The sequence below is a fragment of the Camelus dromedarius genome, chromosome 35 (assembly GCF_036321535.1).
Source record: "Camelus dromedarius isolate mCamDro1 chromosome 35, mCamDro1.pat, whole genome shotgun sequence".
Lineage (NCBI taxonomy): Eukaryota > Metazoa > Chordata > Mammalia > Artiodactyla > Camelidae > Camelus > Camelus dromedarius.
Window position 1 is genome coordinate 6233098 of NC_087470.1, and position 8241 is coordinate 6241338.

The 8241-nt window shown below is 49.1% G+C and overlaps 1 long non-coding RNA gene across 2 annotated transcripts; it reads left to right on the forward strand.

Moving 5' to 3' along the window:
- Positions 1-2403: 2403 nt before the first annotated feature.
- Positions 2404-7934, forward strand: LOC135319946 (uncharacterized). 2 transcript variants are annotated; one of them, XR_010379032.1, is made up of 4 exons: positions 2404-2669; positions 4060-4310; positions 4458-4665; positions 6567-7934. It is a non-coding gene; the product is annotated as an uncharacterized LOC135319946 (long non-coding RNA). The 2 variants fall into 2 exon arrangements; XR_010379031.1 differs by lacking the exon at positions 6567-7934 and having other exon boundaries at positions 2406-2669; positions 4458-6329.
- The last annotated feature ends 307 nt before the right edge of the window (positions 7935-8241 follow it).

Below are 8241 nucleotides of genomic sequence, written 5' to 3' on the forward strand. Positions count from 1 at the left end.
CCCCCCAAACTTCAGGGCGGGGCCCTTTCTCTCAGCCTCCACTGCCTCCAAAGCCACGCTGGAGCTGGCATGGGGAAAGAGCTTTCTTGCCCTCTTGTGGCCAAGCTACCAGAGGTGGATGCTGCGGGGAACTGGAAAGAGAGTTAGCAGTTGATCAGATGTGAGTGGTTAGGCAATTTGACACCCTGTCAACTAGCCTTAAACATTGGAAAGAGGGCTTTCCCGGGAAAGCTGGAAGTTACTTTCAGTAATTTGTTTAAAGATTTCTTTTTTTTTCCCTTAAAGACCCATAAAACCTCTCCCAGGTCATTCCTGGTATGGACCATTATCCAGGGATCAATCGAGAAATGCAGGAGGAGAAGGGTGGGGGTAGGGGAGAGGGGAGGGGAGATCAGAGCCCACAGAGAGGAGATGCCCCTCCCAGGAGCCACAAACTGGGCAGTGGCTGCTGGCATCCAGCTCTCCTGTTCTCAGGCCCATTTCATCTGTGGGGTGTTTCCAAAAGAAACAATGGTGGAAGGGCCATGGAGGACCCCTAGACCTCCCAGAATAGACAGGGGGAGCAGAGTCACCATGCTGGCCCAGGGCTTGGGGACAGACCTGCAGTGGAGACCACAGGTCTTCTGAGAAGCCAGTTTCAAAATAAAGGCAGTATGCGCTGGAATACCCATTTCGAGCAATTGCTTCATCATAGACATGTAATTTACATAGTTCTTCTCACCACGAAACTGTGTTCCCAACACGCTACATGAATGACGGCTTCAACACACATTCATTTCTGAGATGTGAAGAAGTGTAGAGCCGCTCTTTCGTCCAGCATAATGGGCATGGTTACACCTAGGAAAGCTTACCAAGATTTCTCAGCAACAGCCAATTTCGAAATAAAGGCAGTGTGCACAGGAAAAGCCGGTTGGAGTGAGGGCTTCCCCATACACATGTAAGTTATATAGTTCCCCTCACCATGAAACGCTGTTCCCAACATTCTACATGCATGAAGGTTTTGACACACATTCAGTTCTAAGAAGTTAGCATGTGGAGAGCCGCTCTTTCATTCAGCATAAAAGGCCTGGTTACACCCAGGAAGATTTACTCAGATATCTCAGCTGGTTCCTTCACCCAGATTCAAAATAAAGGCCGTTTTTGCTGGGAAAGCCTGTTGGAGCGTGTTCAGAGCTGTTTCGGGCTCTGTCCCACCTGGAGGGTGCAAACCCCAAACTCCAGAATGAGGGACCAGGACCCCACCAGCCAGGTGGTGTTGCATTTGCTGGGGAACAGTGATCTTTGGGTTAGATATTTTGCAGCTCTCTCTAAAACCTGTTTTGACTTAAGTTTGCATCCTAGTCACCAGTTTCAGGGCAACAGAAAAGGCATATCCTACATCCCTTTGCACTGAAATCTTCCCAAAAGAGCAAATATTTGCCCATGAAAATACCAGCTGCTCTTCTAAGGCCCCCTAAATACCCAGCAGTGTGGCCGGTGCACTCTTGATCAGGAACAGAATGAGAGGGAACAGCGGTCTTCCAGCAGGCTTGGCCTGGTGTGGCAGCTGCTCTGTGGGTCCGTGGTGGAAGGGCCATGCAGGGAATCCTGTTTGAGGGGCCTCTGTGCACTTCTGCATTATGCTCTGAGGTTTCATACAAGGCTCCAGGCATCCTAACTGGTCAGATACAGCCCCCACCCTCGGGCTGGAACCACCAGTACCTCAGTACCTGTAACAGGGATGGTGCCCGGTGTGGGGAGAGGTCATGGGACACTCCGGGGGCAGGGGCAGTGGTGCTGGGGAAGGCAGGGGTGCAGTGAATGGTGGAGGGAGCAGGGTCCCTTGCTTGGGGGTGAGAGTTCTTGGGGATACCACAGAGCATGGCACACACCATCCCCACCCCATACCCCAAATTCCTAGCCCCGCCAACACAGGGGCTTCTCTAAACCCTCTCATGGTGGCTCGCCTGTAAGACCGCACCTAACCCGGCATCTGGCACCCCTGCCCTATCTCCCCTCTTAGGACAGATCCCGTCTCCTTGGAAACTGCCCAGCAGCGCGTATTCAAGGCCGGCAGCGGGCCTGGCGGATCTGCACTTCAGGTGCCCTAACTGGCCAGCCGTTTGTGCCTTGGCTCAGTCCTCTATCTTGCCCAACGGCAGCCTGGGTCCACGTCCGGTGCAAGGGGAGGCCGCGGAGCCCAGGCTGAGCCACACACACGGACAGGTGAGGGTGCCCCCGCCCCGCTGCCCCACCGCCCAGCAGCCCCGCCCACTGGTGGCAGCACCGCCCCAGCATCCGGCCGGCGCCATATGCAGGTGAGGATGTCTGCTCGGCCCCGCCCGCCCCGGCCCCGCCCAGCTGCCCCATAAGCCTCCCCACAGCCCCCGTCCTGGCCGAGCCCTGGCTCCCATTGGCTCCGCAATTTCTGCCCTCTCACGTCTAGCCTCGGGAGGACACAGACGCAAGCGCTAGAGGAGGGCCCCGCGGCGTTGCCATGGCTACATGCGCCGCGCTCTGCGCGGGCCGGTGTGAGCTTCTGGGGCGGGCAGCGGGCTCCGGAAGTGTGCAGCTACCCGGGACCATGGCGGTGCTTGCTGCTGGGGCTGGAGGCTTGCTCGCCTGGGCGACTAGTTCTGGCCTGGTCAGTCGGCGGCTGACATCCTGTCTGGGGCGGCGTCCCACAGACGGTAAACGTACGGCCGCGCCGTTGGCGGGGCCGGCGGACATGAGCCGGGGTGGGATCGGGGTTGGGGCGGTGGCCGGGGAGGGCTGTGGTGCCGGGGAGCGTGTTGGGGCGGGGCGGGGCAGGGCTTGGTCACAGCCTCGGGCTTTCCTCCCCGTCGGGCACTGGGGCTGGGACCGCGAGTCCGGGTAGCCCTGCTTGGCCGCGGCCTCCCAGAACCCCCGGGAAGAGCAGGCGGAGGACCTGTCTTTTATGAAGCGGGGCCTTATCCGGGTTTTGAAGAGCCCCAGAATCAGATGTTGGAATGGGGTGGTTTATCAGCCTTGTTTATCTGCAGGGAAATTTCAGTTCCATCCAGATGTTGGCTCCTTTGGTAAACCTCAGGAATAAGACAAGGGTCATTGCTGATTAGCAGTTATCTAGGGCTTGACTCAAAATAGACTGTGCGGGGTGTAGGGATGGTAGATGGGCCTTCCCTCTCAAAGTTGGCAGTCTTCTGGGATTAGAGGCCCCAGTTGAGGATTACATCCTCATCTGCGGTAATGGAGGTTGTGGGAACATTAACACAGAGAAGGGAGGAGTGTGGCTGCGGTAACTCATTAAAGAAGCCAGGACCCTTGCCTGGCTCTTGTGTAGGAGAGTCTCGCCTAGGGTAGGGCAGCAGTTATCAAAGTGTGTCTGAGGCCCCTGAGATGCAAGACTATTTTCGTAGAAACGCCGGTATGTCACCTGCCTTTTGCACACTCTTGCACTCCCGAGTTTCCTGTGGGGATTTCCAGGGAAAACCTTGTCTGTGATATCACAAAACAGGGAATTTAGAGGCAGAAAGAATTCAGAACTCACCAGTCCAAAAGAGTTTTGCAGAAATTAAAATCACTGCTCTTCTTCTCATTAATGATTTTTGTTTAGAAAAATATACTTATTTTTTGCTTAAGAGTATTAATGGTAACATGTAGTAGGTTGTTATTATTTTTAAGTGAAATCATAAGCATTTTTTAAAGTTCTTATTTAAGTTCTAACACAGGAACTATTGATAGATTTAACCCACATAAACAGCAGCCTTTTGGAGTCCTCAGTAATTAACAGTGTACAGGGGTCTGTAGGCCAAGAAGCTTGAGAGCCCCTGGAGAACGTGTGCTCAGGTACTAGTCAGGTACTTAGCGTTGTTAGACAGATGCCAAGATGTCTTCTGCATGTGCTCCCGGACTCGAAGTAATTGGCCACATGGAGATGGGTGGGCAGTGCCTCCACCAAACAAACCAGAAGCTGGTGAACGTGTCTTGAGTGTAGGCCATGTGCTGTGCAGGGATTCCCATTGTATCTGTTCTATCTAAGCCTGGATTCCTGTGCAGAGGCTTGGCCCTGAAGACCCGCTCTCCTTTGCTCCCTGCCAGGTACATTCTGTGTGACGTCAACCCTCCAGAGGGCTTCAGCCTCCGTAGAAGCGTCTGTATCCACATCGCCTTCCTCCTGAAGACCCTGCTGAAAATGGAGGAATCGGTGCTGGTGATACCCCCTTGGGGCCGCCTCTACCATTGGCAGAGCCTGGACATCCACCAGGTCCGGATTCCCTGGTCTGACTTTTTTGATCTCTCAAGTCTCAACAGAAACATCCCTGACACTGAGTACGAACCGTTCATTGCAGGTGAGATGGTGATCGTTTAACTGGGGCCAGACGGTTGTTGTTCTGGTTCCGATGTGAACATCGGGCCATTTTGCTTCGGGCTTGTTGGTCTGCTAAGGGGTCCTGCTCATGTTTCCCGCACTGCAGGTGAATTTGGTCTTTCCATAGTTTTTCTCAGGAAATAGATCTGAAGTGTATGAGATCTGTGTTCCCTCCGCTCTGAAAATCCTGGCCTCCTGGTGAGATGGAGCGGTGACAAGAAGGCCACTGCCACACAGGCCTTGTCTAAGGAGGACTCGCTCCCTGGGCAGTAAGGGCCATACTTACCTGAAGGAAAACACGATGTGTGTGTAGCATGGGCCACGTGCTGGAGAAGGTATGTAACCTCTCATTCAGTATAATTTGGTCCTGCTCAAGCTTCCCATTTTACTTTCCGTAAGAGGTAAGAGTTGAAGATTTTCTTTGAATAAAGATATTTAGAGCTTATCTTTTTCTTTAATTGAAATGTGGTTGATTTACAATGTTTTGTTAGTTTCAGATATACAGCTGTTTTGTTAGTTTCAGGTATACAGCATAGTGATTCAGTTGTACATATACATAGTCTATTCTTTTTCAGGTTCTTTTCCATTAAAGGTTGCAAGATACTGAATATTTTCCCCTGTGTTCTGCAGTAAATCTTTGTTGTTTGTCTATTTTACATATAGTAGTTTGTAATTGTTTATCCCAAACTCCTAAGTTAGTTTTCTAAGTCTGTGAGTGTGTTTTTGTTTTGTAAATAAGTTCATTTGTATCATTTTTAAAAATTCCACATACAAGTGATATCATATGATACTTGTCTTTCTCTGTCTGAGTTATTTCACTTTAGTGTGATAATCTCCAGGTCCATCCATGTTGATGTAAATGGCATTATTTCCTTCTTTGTTATGACTGAGTAATATTCTTCTATATCTAAATTCTACATCTTTATCCAGTCATCTGTCTGTGGGTGTTTAGTTTGCTTCTATGTCTTGGCCATTGTAAGCAATGCTGCTGTGAACATTGGGGTGCAGGTATCTTTTGGAATTAAGGCTCCCTCTGGATATATGCCCAGGAATGGGATTGCTGGATCAAATGATAAGTCTTTTTTTAGTCTTTTGAGGACTCACCATACTGTTTTCCACAGTGGCTGCACCAAACTACATTCACACCAACAATGTAGGAGGGTTCCCTTTTCTCCACAGCCTCTCCAGCATTTGTGGTTTGTGGATGTTTGAATGGTGGCCATTCTGACTAGTGTGAGATGATAACTTATTGTAGTTTTGATTTGCATTTCTCTGATAATTAGCAATATTGAACCTTTTTTTCATATTCCTATTGGCCATTTGTATATCTTCATTGGAGAATTGCTTGTTTAGTTGTTCTGCCCATTTTTGGATTGGGTTGTTTATTTTTTTTTCTTATTAAGTTGTATGAACTATTTATATAGTCTAGAATTTAAGCCATGTTCAGTCTCATCTTTTGCAAAAATTTTCTCCCATTCCATAGGTTGTCTTTTTGTTTTGCTTATGGTTTCTGTTGCTGTGAAAAAGCTGATAAGTGTAATTAGGTCCCATTTGTTTATTTTGTATTTTATTTCTGTTGCTTGGGTGTAATGCCCTAGGAAAACATTGCTGAGATATATATCAAATAATATTTTGCCTACGTTTTCTTCTGAGAGATTTATAGCGTCTTGTCTAATGTTTAAGTCTTTAAGCAATTTTGAGCTTGTTTCTTTTTTTTTTTTTTTTTTTTGCTACTCTATTGTATGCTTTCGATTTGTGGTTATCTTTTTTTCAAGTATATCAACCCATTACCATATCTATTTCCTTTAGACTGATAATCACGTAGGCTCCAACACATCCTAAGAATAATGAGAAAAAAAAAAGAAAGAAAGAGAAAAAAATCTTTCTTTTCATGCTACCGTCTCCCATTACCAACTTTTTGTATTTTGATGTACTTTTTCTTTTTTCCATCTTCATGTTTATTGTCTTGTAACTCGTTATTGCATTTCCAACTATGGTTTCCCGTTTGTATAGCACCTGCTTCCTTTCTGTTTAGAATAGAAACTTTTAATGTCTCTGTTTGGTTCAATAATGCTGAATTATCTCCCCAACCCACTCCCCCCCTGCGTCTCTGAATCCTCAGTGCAGGGAAGCCAAACCATCCTTGCCTTCATCGGTTCTGGGAAAGCAATCTTCAGAGTGGGAAAGAAAACATTGAAAAATAATATTCTGTGTGTTGCTTTCTACCCTTGCCCAGAGAGTGAGAATCACCTCTGAAGGCGGAAGAAGAAAGTTGGAGGTGCGGGGCACAAAGTCTTTTGTCCTTTTGCTACTGAAAAAATGATTGCTTTTGTAATTAGTGATGATGCCCTTTAAATTGGTGAGATCGAGATTCTACAGCTTCAGCGCCTGTGAATAACCAGCTGGGAGAAAGCTCTCCTGGGCCCCTGCAGTGGGAAAGGCAGCCCCTCTGAGCACCTGTTCTGTATTCTTCCTGACTCCACATGGGTTTGCTACGCACCGCACCGTGCAGGACGATGCAGTTACCCGAGGTGGAGGACGGGGAGACCCCTGCTGGGTGGAGAGCCACAGGAGCCCACATTTGAAGGACAAAGTGAAGAGTAGTGGGGCGGGCATAGGAGGAGAGGATGGTTGAGACCCAGGATGGTGTCCTGGAGTCCAGCAGGCAAGGCTGGCGGGGCAGATGGGGCCCTGGGGCATGGGCAGTCCTTGAGGGATCTGAAGCAAAGATATGAACCAAGAGACTGGATTCGTGTGGGCGTACAGCGCCCCCTGGAGGCCGCGGGGCAGTGCAGCAAGCCCAGGAGGAGCGGGCAGTTCCCCAGAGTTGGGTTGACAGGTCACAACCAATTCACTGGGGACCGAGAGGTACCGAGATATTGTTAACATTTTGTCCCTCTTCCTGGAAAAAAAAGCTGCTTCCTGTTGAATAGCCTGTGTCGTTAGTGAGAATTAAAGACATGAAGCAACATTTCCTCAAAAGTCATCCATTGTGTAGTTGTTAATAAGGGTCAAATTCAGACTTGAATAGACTAAATCAAACATTCATCATCGGATTTTAAAATCCTTTAAAATAAAAATTCTTGCTGTCTTTGTTCTTCATTTCAGGGTTCACTTGGTGATAATAATAGTAAACAAAGCAATAGCAAACCCTTACAGAATTCTGTCCTGCTGTTCCAGGAACTCTGTGTTCACGACAACCCAATGAGGTGGCACTTTACAGGAAGGACAGTCATTAATCACACAGCTAGTAAATGGCAGACCTGGGACTTGAACCCAAGCTGTCTGGCCCCAGAGCCCCCTCTCAGGCCTTTCACTGCAGCTCATCACTTGGCATGCCCGACACAGGCCAGCATTAAGGAGCAGCGTGACCTTGGCCAAGGCTGCTTCACCGCTTGGTCTCTGTTTCCTCATCTGTAGAATGGGGGTGTGGGCAGTGAATTCTGTGAGCTCAGTGGTCACTTCCTCTAGCTCTGCTATTCTACTGCTTTAAGTTAATTTATTAAATATCTGAGCCTCTGAATGGGCCACCCTGGCGCTTTGCTAGGACCTGGGTTACGGAGAAAAGTAAGATCAGCCTGCTTCTCCAAGGAGCCTGTCTCCCTCCATGGCAAACAGCTGCAAGGCCCTGGTTCCCTCGCTGGCGGTTGGGGGCTGGGCAGGAAAGTCTGATAGAAGATGGAGGAAGAGCCCCTCCGAGAACAGTGTTGGCCACACAGCTCTCAGGAACGGGAGCATCTGTCCAGGCTGCTGAGAGGGTTGTCCTCGTGAGGCCAGCAGCCCCCCCAAATTAAGCCCTCAGGACAAAGATCCAGCCAGCCCTGCAGTGTCACCATAGAGCCAGTCCATCCTCATCACTGTGCCCCTGTGCTCCTTTGTCCTGGGGCCTCTCTTTCCCCTACACCCAGAAG